Raw genomic sequence first — 17,203 nt, 5'->3', positions numbered from 1 at the left:
GAACAGTTCATGGGTCCCAGGGGCAGAATGTCCACAGGGAGCAGATTCCCCCAGAAGACAGCAAAGGATGGAGTCCAGGCAAGGTACCACTGCTGTGCTTGGCTAACTTTTGGGCTGCCGTGAAGACGGCTGTGATGTGGCCTGGTCAGCAGCACTGCAGGTCTGGACTGAACTTTGAACGAACCATTTACTGGATGTCAGGAGAGGAGTGTTCCACTCCCACATACCAAATTGCAGTGCTTAGCCTCAGCTTTCCAGTCATATCCCACTTCCCAAGAATCTGGAGTAGGTTCCACGAGGTCAGGAAACATGCCTATCTTATGTATCGCTGCGTGCCCAGTGTCTGAAACATGGGTCTGGTACAAAGAAGTCATTATATGTTAAGTAGATGGATGGATATGTGTGTAGGTAGGTGGGTGGATGGATGGATGGATGGATGGATAGATAGAGAGACAGACAGATAGATAGAGATGGATGGATTGACGGATGGACAAATCATAGTGTGAAATATCAGCTCCAAATCATGGTTAAGAAATGCTATAAATGAGTACCTTTGGTAAATTACCATTTTGGAATAGGTAGGTATGTGATGTTTTTCAAACAGAACAAGCAAACCAACATTTTAAAAATCATAGGCTAAGAATTTGCTGGTTGCATGAATTTGTCATCTTCACTTGCATTATGCAACAATCACAAGCATGCATATAAACATATTTATAAAGACAGTCTCTAAATACATGGATGCGATTTCTATTGATGCCTCTGGAATAGAATTACATCAAGGGCCACTGGAAAACGATTGAGAGCAAGCATTTATTGAGTGTCCACCAAGGGTCAAGTTGTTTAATTAAATGCTACCCTGTCAGATCCTCTCTCAACTCTGTGCAGAGGGCATTACCATCCCCGTTTTTCAGGTGGAGGAACTGAGGTGCGATGAGGCTACACATGTCTTGCTTGGGGACACACAGCTAGTAGGTGGCAGACTAGCTTTGAATTCAGTTTTGCTCAGTCCCAAATCCCATGCTGTCATCGTTTCCCCACATGACCTGGCCGGAAGAGGGCCTATGGTAGGAAAGAAATGGGGCAAGCATTGTTTAAGGATTAAATCTTATAAGTCCTGTTATCTCCTTCATCCCACAGCAATTCTGTAAGGGAGGAACTATACTATTATTACTCATGCCTCGAAGGTGGGGAAACTGAGATTTAGAGCTAAATGCCACTTCTAAGGTCATTGGAATCAGGAAAGCTCTTTGAGGCCGATTGGATTTCTTGTCTATATGACCCTGGCAAAGGCAGACAATAGACTGGGGCCCTTGCAGGCTTGCTCAGTGCCCTAAATTCCTTCACTACACTCTCCTTGGAGTCACAGCTTTTTGACTCTGGTTAAAATGCAAATCATACCTGGAAGGGATAACACAGAAAGTCATTATCAGCCTGGAACAAAGCCAGACCACATTCATGTCCAAATTCCATTCTCAATACTTTTGGGTTTTTTTAAATAACTTAAAAAACATTTTTGGGGGAACAATTCATGTTCATTGTAGGAGTTTAGAAAATGCAGAGAGGCAGAAGAAAATAAAAGAATAAAGGAAAGAAAACAATCACCTGAAATCTCCCTGAAGTAGTCATCTTTTCCTGTTGCATCTAGTAATAGTACTCAAATTTTGCAATTTTGCCCTGAGAAACCATATATCCCCCACTCTCCACCCAACTCATTAAGGTAGGGCTTATTCCATCCCATGCCTTAATGGGGTAGAAGAGCATGTGACCCAGAAATGGCCAATCAGAGCATCACAGCCCTGGCCACAATGATTGGCTCATGGCAGGGTATGCTACCAATTCTAGCCAATAAGAACTCTGCCCAAAACTTTCAATGGACTCATTTGGAAATATATATATTTTTCCTCTTCCTAACTGCAAAGAGGATGGGAGCAGATAGTGGCTATTCTTGACCTAGTCTGTGGAAAGCTTACCTGAGAATAAAGCCAGTTCCACAGAGGAATTGAAGCATGTGTAGAAGTAGAATTTTGATATTGTCTGAGTGTCTGGATCCAACTATACCTGAAGCCAGTGCACTTAGACTTTTCAGGTAGTAAATTGAATCATGTACAATTGCCAGTATTTGACAGTTTTGAAAGTGGTGATTTAATATGGTTTAACTCAATACATGAGAAAACAAATTTCCTTTCCTACTCAAGTAAGTTGAAATTGAGTTTCTGGCTCTTGCAACTGAAAGAATCTGGTTCAATACATCCATCACCCAAATAAAATCAACATTCACAATTTGGTCTCCTCCCATACTTTGTGTGTGTGTGTGTGTGTGTATGTTTGTGTTATATAATATAATCATAGTTCCTTTTGTAATATGCTATCATATAGCACTGTGTATTAATAATTAATGATTTATGACAATTTAATTTCACTTATTATTTATGTAATTAGTTGTTCAAAATCCTCCTTCTATGGCCTGAAAGTTTCATGAGAACAATGCTTTATTCTAGCCAAACACATTGTCAGCCCCATAGTAGGTGCTCAGTAAATATTTGTTGACTATACTAATATGCAGATATACTAAAAAAATGGAATTCAGTTTGAGAGAATGGTTTAGAGAAAAGCCAACCCGCAGCCAGGCAAACAGCTACTGAATTCTATAAAAGTAAGACATATTGTCCCATTAGAGTAGGGCCCAGAGGAAGAATAAGCATTGAAACCTGGGCGTCTGCATTAAAATACAAATGATACACTAGTGGAGAGTGGCAGTTTTCATAGAAGACTGGCAACTGCCCATCAGCCTTCTTAACAAGTTGGCATGGGGTGGAAGTTGGGGAGCACAGAAAAGAGATCTAATAGCAAGACCCATGGTTTGAAACCCATAGAAAGAAGTTAAGCAGGAGGTTTTTGATGCATCTATTGTATGTTCATCGCTCAGACCACAGGTCCATGATACATTAGTATCTCCTCAAGGTGGTCCAGCAAAATGCAGGGAAGATATGAAAGGCAATCAGTCAATCAATCATGCCACTACAATTATCATGCTCATGGATTATCATGAGCCTATGCTCATGGATTATCAGATTATCATGAGCCTATGCTCATGGATTATCATGCTCATGGATTATCCATGAGCCTATGCTCATGGATTATCAGAACATGGAGATATGTTGTTGTTGTTGGCCTGTTGTTATGGTAATTATCATCAATCTTCACATCAACAGCCTAAGAGTGGCTGATATGTATTGCCTGGCAAGGTGCTAAGAGGTTCTCGTGCATTGTCTCATTTTGTTCTTGCAACACCCCTATGAGATAGCTACTATTAGGTACCCACTTTAGAGAGGAGGAAGCTGAGGCTTAATGCAGTGAAGACACTTGCCCAGTGGCACATAGTTGGGAAGTGGCAGAGCTAGGATTTGAATCCAAGGTCTTCCAACTTTTCCCGCTCTGGTTTTCTAGGTGATCTCATCCACTTCACTCATTGTATAAGTGAGGAAGATGAGCCTCTGAAAAGTAGTAGTTCTGAGGTGGGAAAGAGATGCTGAACAACTGTTAGAAACTTTACACAATTACACCTAAACATCGAACCTTTGCCTTTTCAGAAATGATCCTAAGCAGAGGATGGGGAGGGCCCTGATGCAAAGGGATCCAGATGGGGTTGACCAGAAGATACTTGCTGACATTTACATCACATGAAGGTATTGATTGCAAGGGCAGCCCAGGGCAGCCATGCTGGAGGGTTTAGGTGATGTGGTCCATGACAATCCACCTTGGAGAAGTTCCCACTCAGACCCACACCGGAGCGTACATGAAGATGTACACTACCACCATGCAGTCTGCAGTGGTAGCAAGCTGAAGCCCTCCAGCTTTCTGTCCCTAAATACTTGGATGATTAAAATATGGGGAACACACACCAGGGAGTACCATGCGGCAGTCCTAGATGTATGAATGACAGCATGAGTGGATCTTAAAACCACAGTGCCATGAAGAAAATAATAGACAGGATGAAATCCACAGCACAGTATCATTTAGGTAAATGAAAAACTCATGTACCCGAAACCTTTCCCAGAAACAAATACAAATAAAAAGCTATACATCAAACAGATTAGGTTGGCTGCCTGTGGGGTGTGTATGAGAGGAAAAGGGAGAAGGGGAGAGTGAGGCATGAAGATCAATGGGAATAAATGAATGGATGAATGGCACACGGGAGATGCTTGCAGACAATAATGTGAATGTGGCATAAGCCAAGGAGTATGAGTGCCTCAAGCCTCAGCATTCCATATCTGAAAAAGTAAAGAAACACAAAGACAAAATCACTCAGCTAGGCTTGTGAGTAAAATTAAGTCATAGCATAAGGAATCCAGCATTTTAAAAACACCTACTGTGTATCAGACACTGTTGCTAGGGACTTTCTCTGTGTCATCTCATTTACTGTTCAACAGAACATTGGGAAGAAACTAGCATTTGTTTCGCAAATCAGGGAAATGGAGTGGAGAGTTGAGGCTGGAGGAGAGTAGTCCTCATCCAGGTTGTCAGAACCCAAAGTAATTTGTTTTCAGATTTTCCAGAATAGACATTCCACAGTCTATTTTCTGGGAGCAAATGGAAAGGCATCATTAGTTGCTAGTAAGAGAAAAATTATGACAATTCTGTAGGATGGCCTTGTTATTTTAAAAACAAATGTGTTGAGTGACTTTTCATATAGAAAAGAGGCTGGAAGGGTCTGTGTCTAGGTTTTAGCAGGAAGCCCCCTGGGAGCAGGGGTGAATCTGTGCTGGTCAGCCTTGTCTGCTGCTGTGCATCCATTCGGGCTGACCCACAGGAAAGCTCAACATATTCACATAAATTAATCTCTGGATGGTGAAGTGCCTTTTCTCTGTGCCTTCGCGTACTATCTGCATTTTTAAAAAGAGCACAGATTACTTTTATAATCAAAAAGGAACAATAAAGCTTTTTCTATTTGGAAGGAAAACGTTTGTTTAATAAGAATAAGCAGAGGGATTCTGAGGCCAGTTATGTCTGAGAATCCCGTCTCCCATGGCAACAACAGTATGTGTATTCTCAGAGAACCCATGAGTAAGTCTTGAGTGCCTACTCTATACGTGGTTCATGGCAGAGGGCTCAGAAGAAAAAGGCAATTTGGGGAAGAAATGGTTACCAGCAGAGCCCACGGAGTCCGACTCCAGGCTAGCATGGGATCCTGGGCAAGTTATTTGACCTTGCTGAGCCTCTGATTCCTCACTGCAAGATGGACACAATACTAGTCATGAAGGTTAGCCTATGCCTACCACTGAGCAGGGGTCCATATGTAATAATATTGCTATCATGGATGGGGGTGGGAGAAGCACCTTAGCTGGTGGGAACAGCAGGGGCAAAGATACAGAGGGAGGACTACACTGGGTACTGCAGGGCCTTTGTTTTCAGGTTTCCTCTTTTAGGAAATCAGAGCTGGGGCAACAGGTTCCTTGTTCTTCCCCAGCCTCCTCTGGAACTGTACTAGAGGAATCTGATTGCTAGTTTTAAAAGGCAGTAAAGAATCATTAGGGCCAGTTTCATCTGTACAGTGCTCTGTGTGCTGGGAAAAGATGAGGAATAACAGCACAGCCCAGGGCTTCTAGACCATGGCCCCAAACCAGGTGATTAAAGATGCAGAAATGGGATTCCAGATGTAGAAAAAGAAGGAGCTGCCTGAGGAGAGGGGGCCAGCTCTATGGATACAAAAGTCCTGAGAATACACAGACCCCACATATGCACCTATGAGCTTCTGGTAGAAGTACAGGTCCTGGATATTACACACACACACACACACACACACACACACACACCACTTAATGAGCTCCATTCAAAATTAATTTCTCTAACCCAAATCAAATCTGAAATGAGACACCAGATTGCCCATCCACAATTCACCATCTCTTTTGCTCTTGCCTTTAAGATAACACAAATATCCATAATATACAGAGTGATTACTAGGTACCAGACACTGTGCTAAAGTCTTTATGGGAATTCGGCCGTGTCCTCTTTCCCAACAGCAGGTCTTAATTAGGATTGGGATGGGTCATAAAAACAGGAAACAACATAACAGTGGCTTAAGGAAGAAAGGAGTTTATCTCTCCACAATGTTAAACAAGTTTAGGATAGTTCGCCCAGGACATAGGTCAATGACTGCAGCTCCTTCTTTCTTGAGGTTCTGCCATCCTCAGCATGCAGCTTTCTCCTCATGGCCCAACAGCTGCTTGAGCTCCTGCATCACAACCACATTCCAGCCAGCAGGAAGGAGGAAGGGACAAAGAAAAGCTCCCTTCTCTTGTCACTGCACTCCAGTCTGGGCAACAGAGCGAGACTCCGTCTCAAAAAAATAAAAATAAAATAAAATAAAGGCTCCCTTTTCTCTTTTAGGATCCTTCTAGGCATCTGCACATGATACTTTCGCTTATATCTCTCCACCAGAATGTAGTCACAATGCCTACTTCTAATAGGAGGGAGTGTTAGAAAATGAAGTTTTTACTCCAGGTGAACGTGGAATTAAAAAGTTAAAAGTAAGGGGAAAAAATGAGAAGAATGGCTGTTGGATGCAAGGAGGATGACTATGGTCTTGGCCACAGTGCCACTACTATTAACAATAATCCTGCTTTTCAGATGAGGAACCTGAGGTTCCAAGAGGGGAAGTGACTTGTCACAGGTGACCATGATGGTACATGGTACCATATGATGACGGTATGATGGCTCATGGCAGATGGTATGGTACCATATGATGATGGTATGATGGTACATGGCAGATAGTATGATGGTACATGGCAGAGCCAGGAGTTGAACCAACGTTTCTTTGGCCCCGAGCCACTGGGTCTTTTGAAAGCTATATAGAAAGTTCTTTTGTGGTAATTTGTGAGATTTTGGTGCACCCATCACCTGAGCAGTATACACTGAACCCAATTTGTAGTTATTGATCCCTCACCCATTTCCCACCCTTTCCCCTTGAGTCCCCAAAGTCCATTGTGTCATGCTTATGCCTTTGCATCCTCATAGCTTAGCTCCCACTTATGAATGAGAGCATACAATGTTTGGTTTTCCATTCCTGAGGTATCTGTAACTGATACACACACACACACACACACACACACACACACGAAATATATATATATATATATATATATATATATATATATATCACAGTTTATTTATCCACTCGCTGATTGATGATTGATGGGCATTTGGGCTGGTTCCACATTTTTGCAATTACAAATTGTGAATCTCCACACTGTTTTCCACAGTGGTTGTATCAGTTTACACTCCCACCAGCAGTGTCCACCTGTTTCCCAAAAGCCAATGGAAATAAAAAATTTAAAATAAAAATAAAAAGGACATATTGACAGTCAAAGATAATAAATAAATAAAATAGTCAAATTCATGAAATCGAAGACTAGAATGGTGGCTACCAGGGGCTGAGGGCTGGGGAAAATAGGAAGTTATTGCTCAACACGCACGAAGTATCAGTTACGTAAAATGAACAAGCAATAAAGATCTACGGCGCGACATTATACCTATACTCAACAATAATGTATTGTACACTTCAAATGTACACTCAACGCACTCAACTCATGTTGAGTGTTCTTACCACAACAAGTTTTTTAAATGGAAAAAAAATGAAATCCATATAAAAAGATACAGAGGAGAAATTCCATGAACACACGGAGACACACCTTCAAACTCACAGGCTTCAGGGCTTGAAAATCATATGCAGGGTTTCACAGCAAAGGCATTTTGACAACTGAATCCAGATTCCCAGGAAACACTTGTTTCTATTGAAGCTGTGACAGAACCTTAATTACAATAGCCTGAAGAATATGCTGCACTTACAGGATATGGGGAGCAGGCTATGAATTCCTTTTAGAAAGTCCCTTCCTCCCCAAGGTAAACCAGGCAGGGAAGAGGTTTACACCAGCTCCAGAAGGACACCTGGATGTCCCTCTCCAAGGCGGTGGCAGGGGTGTGCTGTGCGGGTCATTTGTCCTCTGCCCTCTCTCATGTGAGGATGTGCAAATAATCATGGTTATTTGAATTGCCTTATTATTTGAATTGCAAGGAGAAAATAAAATCCTGCCAAGGAGTGGGTGAGGAAGGTCACCTCCAAGGTGAAACTCCCCCTGTTCAGTGTTGAGATGAGGGTCCCATGATGCCCTGAGAGCTTCCTGCAAGTGCCCATGGGACTAGGACCTTCCCCTTTCTTTGCCCCCTAACCACTGGTGCGAATTACTCCCTAGGAGAGGAAATGCAAATGATAGCTATCACAACTAATCCAGTTGACATGCAAGTATCTGACAACACTAGTATCTCCTTACATGCCTGCATCACAGAGGGTCATACTTCATCCCCATTTTACAGCAGAGAAAACAAAGGCTTAAAGCCAAAAGTGAAATAGTGCAACCACTTTGGAACTCTGTTTGCCAGTTTATAATAAATTAATACATACTCTTACCATACAACCTAACCATTCTACTCCGAGGTATTTATCTAAAAGAAACAAAAAAGATTTGTACAGCCAACACCACCAATGTCCCTAAACAAGAGAATGGGTAAAAAATATGTCTCCACACAGTGAAACACCACTTATCAGTAAAAAGGAATGAACACTGACCTTGGCAAGAGCATGGCAGAATCTCAGGGAAATTATGCTCCAAGGAAGAAGCTAGACACAGAAGAGCATATACTCCAGGATTCCATCCATCCAAAGTTCAAGAACAGGCAAAGTGACTAGAAGGTGACAGAAATTAGAACAGCTGCCCTGCAGGGGAACAGTTACTGAATGAGAAGGGGTACAAGGGAAGCTTCTGGAGATGGTTTATATGAGTTGATCTGGTGATACTTCCAGGGGTGTTTATTTGGTAAAATTAATTGACCTGTAGACTTGAGATTTGTGCATTTTGTTGTGTGAAAATCATGCCTTGAGTGCTAGAGGAAAAAGACTCACCCTGATACAGGTGGAAAATGACTGAGCTACGCCATTGTCCAATAGCAAGTAAGTATGACCACTGCCTCTTTTTAAAGGATTGGGAAGACCCTGTCAGGGTCAAAGGTGTTTCTTAGTGTTCTCCTTGGGCCAGGTCCTGTGCTTAGGGTTGGGGTAAAGATGGACACAGTCCTGTCCTGATGAAGCATTTGTCCTGGGACAGGGACAAGCATTCATCCCAGGGCCACATGGGGAAGTAGGAGCAGGGACAGTCGATGCTCCTTGGAGGGGACTGAGTCCAGATCTCCTGGGGGAAGAGGCAGCAAGTTGCAAAGAAATAGGGGAGGAAGAAACATGATGTAGGGATTAGGTTGCTTCAGGTTGGGCAGAGATCCATACTATGGAAAGAGAAAATGTAGTCTGTATGGGAAGAGGACTGTCAGTAATGCAGTCCTCCTGGAGCTTAGAGTAGAGATAGAAAGTGATTGTTAATAAAAGTGGCTTTCACTTATGCACAACTTACTCTGTGCCTACCCGCTGTTCATATATCAACTCATTAAATCTTCACAAGGCCCCTTTGCAGTAGATTGTCTCCATTTAACAGATGATGAAATTGAGATTCAGAGAGAAGTCACATAGCTGCCAGGTCACATAGCCGGTGAGTGGCAGAGAAGATTTTAACCCAGGTCAGCTGGGTCGAGAATCTACTCTTGCAGTCCTTCTGCTCAGCTAACGAGGTGGAGGGGGCCAGGTTGTGAAGGCCCTAATCAGCCTTTTTACAGTTTCATCCTGTGGACGAAAGGAGTTAGCTGTTCTGTGAGCTTCAGTTTCCTCACCTGTAAATATAGACATTAATATTTTCTATCTCAGGGGACTGTTAATGGGGCTTAAAGTGAGTGAAGAGCATCAGGCAACCAGCAAAAGGCATGATTAGTATTATGCCATCATATATATTAGCTGTCATTATTCTAAGTCTAGCTGATCATCTAACTGCTAACACATGATGACCTACTGTGCACAGGCACTCTGCTAAAGAGTTTGCATGAATTACCCCTTTGATCCTCACAGCCTGTGTGTTAGGGGACATTATTATTGCATATCCCACAAAGGAAGTAAGAGAAGACAAATGTCTAAGATAATGCTGTTAATCAACACCAGTGAAAGGTTGCAGCCCAGAGAATCAAGCTCTGGAGTGCATGCCCCAACCCTCCCCCCTTCCATATGGCAGCCGTTCACTACACGTGGCTACTGAGCGCTGAAACAACAAGGGTCCAAATTGAGATGTGTCGTGAGTATGAAATACATACCCAATTTTTGAAGATGTTGAGAGATCTCATTCATATTTTTTATTACATATTGAACATTTTCGACTACATGTGAACATGATAATATTTGGATGTACTGGGTCAAAGGCAAGATGTTATTAAAATTAATTTCACTGGTTTCTTTTTACTTTTTAAAAAATGTGGCTGGGTATATGTCCAGGGGAATGTAAATTGTTCTATCATAAAGACACATGCACGTGAATGTTCATTGTAGCACTATTCACAATAGCAAAGACATGGAACCAACCTAGATGCCCATCAATGACAGATTGGAGAAAGAAAACGTGGTACATATACACCATGGAATACTATGCAGCCAAAAAAAGAACGAGATAGTGTCTTTTGCAGGAACATGGATGGAGCTGGAGACCATTATCCTTAGCAGACTAACGCAGGAACAGAAAACCAAATATCACATGTTCTGATGTACAAGTGGGAGCTAAAGGATGAGAACTCATGAACACAAAGAGAACAACAGACACTGGGATCTACTTGAGGGTGGAGGGTGGAAGGAGGGAGAGGAGCAGAAAAGATAACTATTGGGTACCAAGCTTAATGCCTGGGTGATGAAATACTCTGTACAATAAAACCCCATGGCATGAGTTCACCTATGTAACAAACCTTCGCATGTACCCCTGAACCCAAAATAAAAGCTTAAAAAGAGAAAAAAAGAAAAGAATTGGAAAGCTCATAAAAACAGAATACAAAATTAGTATGTGGTAAATAATTACAGGAACTGAAGAAATAAAAGAATCACAAAAGACTTATTTGATTAATTCAATGTAAATAAATTTGAAATAAATTTTAAACTTTCAAAAACAATGTGGCTGCCAGAAAATTGTACGTTGCAGATGAGGTGGGCATTCTATTTCTGCTGGGCAGTGCTACCCTACACTGTGCTGCTTTTCTCCTTCTGTGGGGTGAACCATACATTGGCCTCCCAGCCTGTCCACATGGGGCCTTTCAAAGTCGCTGCATTTGAACTTCAGTTTATGTGTTGATGAGTTAACTGCTTCGTCCCTCATGCCTTAGTGTGTTTGTGTGGGGGGTGCATGCTCCTGTGTCCCCTTCAAAGGCATTTCCTGCCAGGCTTCCTCTTCACCATTTTTAACATCATGACATACAGACAGTGGGAAAAGGCAGAGGGTCCCCCACGCAAACACAGCATCGCAGCCTCCCATGCCCTCCCCTGCTGGCCGCTCCATCTGATAGCCCATGAGCCCTGCAGTTCCAGGTTGTAGCCCACGGCAAGGTTATTGAAGCTGAGATCGGCTGTCCTCTCTCTCCTAGGGAAAATAAAAATATTCTAATTAAAGCTGGGTAAGCCCTGGGAACAATAGTGCTGGCGCCAGGGCTGATGGATGTAATCCAATTTGGAGCGTGAAGAGCAGGACTCTAGGCTCTTGCTGTTACCAAGCCATTTGGAGGGCAAAAGTGATCCAAAAATGGATTTAAAAAATGCAATCCAACACATAGGAGGGTAGAGGTGGGGACCTGAACTGCGGGACAGAAAGAGTCCTATTCCATCTGAAGCCAGAGGCAGCAGAAAACAGATGCGGTCATGGGACTCGGGGGGCCAGATATACCTGGCTCCACCAAACTGCAATTTCTGTATCTGGGGCAGGGGGTCATTTTGGTACCCCACCTCTTGGGCCCTCACGAAGACTGAATAAGGTAATGCAGACAAAGTGCTTGGATGGGGGCTCAATTAAACGGAAGCCATTCTTCTTTATTTTTGTTCCTCCCACAACCCCATTTTGACATTGAACCTCACCAATTCGAATGTTCTCAGCAGATGCCTGGAATTGCAGACAGATCCCTAGTTCCTGGGATGACATCCTTGGAAAGCTATGAGGAAAGTCACAGGGAGAGGCTACGACAAGGCTTACTGTACTTACCTGTGATCACATCTAAAAATAATCATTGCAACTAGGTAGATAAAGTATTATTATGCCAACAGCTGGCTACTGAATAGAAGAAAAGTTACAAAGACTTGGATGCCAAATCTCCAAAGGTTTTAGAGAAAAGTCAGAATTGGTTCTGTATTAGACAAAAAGAATAATTTATGTTTTCTTCCAGGGCGTGGAGTCGGGAAGGGAGATTAAAAAGAAAAGAGAGAGGAAAGGAAGAGAAAAATCTAGCAAGATGGCAAGAGCTGGAGCTGGTGAGGGAAAGGGAGTTTGAGTCACCCCCTGACTACCACCCACCCTAAAGAGTGTCCATCAGGGGACATTTGAAAAGCCGTGATACCTAACGTTCCATCTGGAAATTGTCTGCATTAAAGCAATGTTAACCCCTCCTCTGTCTTCTACCACTACTCCTGAAATCTGCAGAAAATTCTCCTACCCTCAAACATGAGTCATGTAATTGGATGTCTTTCTATTTTTTAAAACAATAAGATTCAAGCAAGAAGCTGGGTTTCATGTCTGAACTGATGTGGAGCTACAAAGTGGGGAAGCAAGAACCATGGAAACACGGCTTCTTCAGAGAATTGACAGAAATCTGGAGGAGGGCTCTAAAACGCTCAGGCCACTGCTGAGCTAGCATTATGTGAAGAGTTCTTCCCATTGCCCCCCCCCCAAAATCCTTCTATAAAGCAGACATTCCAGAGACTTGGGGTCCTTGCTCTTGGTTGGTGGCCAGCTCTGCATCATTTTGGACTCTTTCTATTGGAAACAAAAATGCACAGATAGAATCTAACTGAAAAAGCAAGGAGAAAGTAAACTGGAAAGTTACTGGGAAGCTCCCAGAATTGAAACATGAGCTAAGCCACAGGACTCAGGAAGGCTAGTGACCAAGCAGTGACAGGCCTCAGCAGCAGGATGGTGGGCTGTCCGAAGGACAAATAAATCGACTATTCTTGTATCTACCCAAGATTCAAATTTTCAAGGAAGAGACTGAGGACCTAGCTTGGGTTACATGGTTACCCCAGCAGTCAGAAGAGGGCTAGGGATGTGTGTCTGGCATGACATAAAGAGGTGAAGGGAAAGTTCCCTAAAAAATGCAGTCTAGGCTGGGTGTGGTGGCTCATGCCTGGGATCCTAGTGCTTTTGGACACCAAGGCAGGAGGATCACTTGAAGCAAGAGGATCACTCTGAGACCAGCCTAGGCAACAGTAAGATCCCATCTCTACAAAAAAAAAAAAAAAGTTTTAAGATAGCCAGATGTGGGCCGGATGCAGTGGCTCATGACTGTAATTCCAGCACTTTGGGAGGCCAAGATAGGCGAATTACGAGGTCAGAAGTTCAAGACCAGCCTGGCCAATACGGTGAAACCCTGTCTATACTAAAAGTACAAAAATTAGCAGGGCATAGTGGCGTACGCCTGTAGTCCTAGCTACTCGGGAGGCTGAGGCAGAAGAATTGCTGGACCCCAGGAGGTGGAGGTTGCAGTGAGTCAAGATCAGGCCACTGCACTCCAGCCTGGGAGACAGAGTGAGATTCCCTCTCAAAAAAAAAAAAAAAAAAAAAAAAAAAAAAAAAGCCAGGTGTGGTGGTGCACACCTGTAGTCCTAGCTACTCAGGAGGCTGAAGTGGGAGAATTGCTTGAGCCCAGGAGCTTGAGGCTGCAGTGAGCTATGATCATACCACTGCACTCCAGCCTTTCAGCCTGGGCAACAGAACGAGATCCTCTTGAGTCTTTAATAAAAGGGGGCAGGGGTAATCTAGAATAAGGAGAGAGAAGATACTAGGCATGTGTGTGCACACATGCACATGTGCACACAAACACACATAGAGATGCTCATTTCATCCCACCCCTTTACTGCCCACACCTGCTGTTCTTGTACATACAAACTGACATCACAATGCAATTATTCTACATACAACCACAAACACATGCATGCTTCCTCAGTGAGAAAAAGGCAAATAAAGCAGTATATTTATCTGGAAATATGACTTTTAGGAATAAAGGTAACAATTTCAGAGACCTATGAAAATGTCACAAAGAGGGTGAGGGGAAGAGTTTGGGGGCTGGCTTTCAGATTAAAACAGGCACTCCACTCTAACCCTGGGTAAAATAGCCCCAGGGTGGTGGTTACTCACACTACATGCTCCTTGGTGTTTGGCTGTCACAGTGGCTACATTAGAGAGGAAGTGATGTCACCCAGTGGGACTTTGGCCCTTGGAAGACACTATCATGTGGTACTTAAATCTCACCGACTGAAGGAAGAATTTTACCTGAGCTTGCAAAGACCTACCTGCCCAAGTGTCCTGACATGCTCAAGACCCTTAAATTAAGCCAATGAAAAAGAACAAGCATAGAGTAGCAGTGACGAATATAGGCTTGGAGTGAGGTAGAGCTAGGTTCAGATCTGGGCTGGTTTGCTTTTTCCTAGTTACACAGCTTTGGTAAGGGCTTAACCATTCAGACCTTAGTTTTCTCATCTGTGAAATGGGTTAATGTCTACTTTTAGTGATGTTCTGAGGAATAAATGCACTAATGCATGTAACATGCTCAGAACAGTACCTGGCATGTAATAAAGGCTCCATAAATGTAAACTACGATTATCTCTTCCTGACAGGCAAGGAAACTGAAACTCAGGGAAGAAAATATTAGTTTGTCCAGGACAGCACAGCGGTTCATCAAAATTCACAAAGAAAAAGCATATAGAAAGAAAAAGACTAGACCAGCATCACTCAATTGAAATGTAATTAGAGTGGTGAGTGATTTTAGATTTCCTTATAGCCATTTTTTTTAAAAAAGAATAGGTGAAATCAATTTTAATAACATATTTTATTTAACCTGATGCATCCCAGATAGTATCATTTCAGCATATGATCACTATGAAAACTTAAATTTCAGTAGTTTGCATTCATTATTTCCTAGTAGCCACACTTTTTCTCCATCTTTTCAAGACGTTTTCTAAACTTTTAATTTTATGTGCAGGCTTTGTTACAGAGGTAAATTTGCATCATGGGGGTTTGTTGTACAGATTATTTCATCTCCCAGGTATTAAGCCTAGTACCCTTTACTCATTTTCCCTGATCCTCTCTCTTCTCCTGCTCTCTATCCTCTGATAGGCCCCAGTGTGTGTTGTTCCTCTCTTTGTGTCCCTGTGTTCTCATCATTTAGCTCCCACTTATACGTGAAAACATGCAGTATTTGGTTTTCTGTTCCTGTGTTAGTTTGGTAAAGATAATGGCCTCCAGCTTCATCCATGTCTCTGCAAAGGGCACAGTCTTGTTCTTTTTATAGTAGCCACATTTCAAAAGATAAAACTAAACAGGTAAAATTAATTCTGTTCATATGTTTTACTTAACCCAGTATGTCCCAAGTATAATTTCAATATGCAATTCATGTGAAAAAGTATTGATGAGTTCTTTCACCTTCCTTTCATTCATGCTGCATTGCTGGAATTGGGTGTGGACTTTCACACTTACAGCACATCTTAATTTGGACCTTCTGCGCTTCAACTGCACACTAAACACAGGAGGCTGCCATTGTGAACAGGGCAGTAGCAGATGATGGGATTCTCACTTAGTGTTCCCAGTAGCCCCACGAGGTATCAACAGCTCCATTTTGTAGATGAGGAAATGATGCCTGCGAGGTTAAGTGACTCTCCCAAGGTCACACAGCTAGAAAGAGCAGAGCTGGGTTTGGGCTGTCTGACTTTTTGTAATAAGTCCCTGCTGGGATCCAGGTCCTTTCGCCTCTTTGGGACCCCCTACGTCCATCTCAGGGTTGTCCACCCTCACCAAACATTAATTATCACCACGATATATGGCCCTCCTGCCAGGCAGCCCTGGAGACATAATTAATTTCTTTCTGCTGGTGGAGGCCTGCCTGGACACCCTCACCTCCCCACACCACCTCTGCTTCTAGCTGAGTCAATCGATTCCCAGCTTGTCAATGGTGATGAGGAGTAACCAGCAGCTGCAGTTAGATTCGCTTCATCAGGCACTTGCTCAGAGCAGCCCATCTGACACTTTCATTGGGTCGGGAGCATCGTATTTCAGTGTCTGTTTCTACCCCAGATTCTTGTTCCTGAATGGGCTAGGGTGGATATAGGATTCCCTGCTTTATGTATGACAGCAGGCCCATGCTCCTTCCTGGTAAGAGGAAATCTACTGATTGGAGTGTAACTGATTATCTGGCCTGAAAGGGATCATTTGTCAACCAACCAGCACTTACTGAGCTCCATCTGTGTGCTCAGCTCTCAGTGGGATAGTACTACTGATAATAATACCAGTAACTACAACAACAATAATAATAACTAACATGTAGTTATTTCTATGTTTCAGGTACTGCTGTAGCATGTTGTTAGGATAGATGTTATTATAACTTCCATTTGACAGGAGAGGAAACTGAGGCTCAGAAAAGTGAAGACACTTTCCCAAGGCTACACGTTTGAGAAGGATAACTCTGGGATTCAATCCGAAGCAGCCTGGCTGCACTCAAGAACTCACTGCCTTGCTGAAGAGGCAACATACATACTCAAGAAAAATGCGATGAACAACAGAAGAGAGAAAGCAGTAAGGGCTATTATATTTGGACTAATAATATTAATATCATAGCAAATACTTAATGAAAAACTCATGATGTGCCAGGCTGCATTCTAAAAGCTTATGAGATATGTACTGCATTCTAAAAGCCTTATGTACTATATCTTATTAAATCTTCACAAAACCCAAGACATAGATACTGTTACCATCTTATTTTACAGATGAGGAATTTGAGGCTTAGCAGGGTAAAATGACGGGGACAAGGTCATAACAACGTAACCCCAATGAATAGATGAATGATTCTGTTGTGATGTTTCCCCACATATTTAGTTCATAGCTGATTCTTTGCCCCAAATCCCCCAGGGGTTATAAGGTGAGGGTGACACCCCAAGAGAAATACCTGAGCTGCAAAAAGCTGGCATTAAGTTGGGCATTCCTAACAGGCACAGCGTCAGTGGTTCAGGGCATTTTATGTGCTTTCAGAGGAGAGGATTCAT

General features: G+C 42.8%; 1 long non-coding RNA gene across 1 annotated transcript; it reads left to right on the top strand.

Annotated features, from left to right (window-relative positions):
* The first annotated feature begins 5,073 nt into the window (after window positions 1-5,073).
* LOC108539504 (uncharacterized) lies at window positions 5,074-16,729 on the top strand. Its single transcript, XR_001888390.1, has 3 exons — window positions 5,074-5,263; window positions 14,786-14,923; window positions 16,506-16,729. It is a non-coding gene; the product is annotated as an uncharacterized LOC108539504 (long non-coding RNA).
* The last annotated feature ends 474 nt before the right edge of the window (window positions 16,730-17,203 follow it).

The sequence above is a fragment of the Rhinopithecus bieti genome, unplaced genomic scaffold (assembly GCF_001698545.2).
Source record: "Rhinopithecus bieti isolate Rb0 unplaced genomic scaffold, ASM169854v2 scaffold_17930, whole genome shotgun sequence".
NCBI lineage: Eukaryota > Metazoa > Chordata > Mammalia > Primates > Cercopithecidae > Rhinopithecus > Rhinopithecus bieti.
This window is presented reverse-complemented; position numbering and strand designations above follow the sequence as displayed.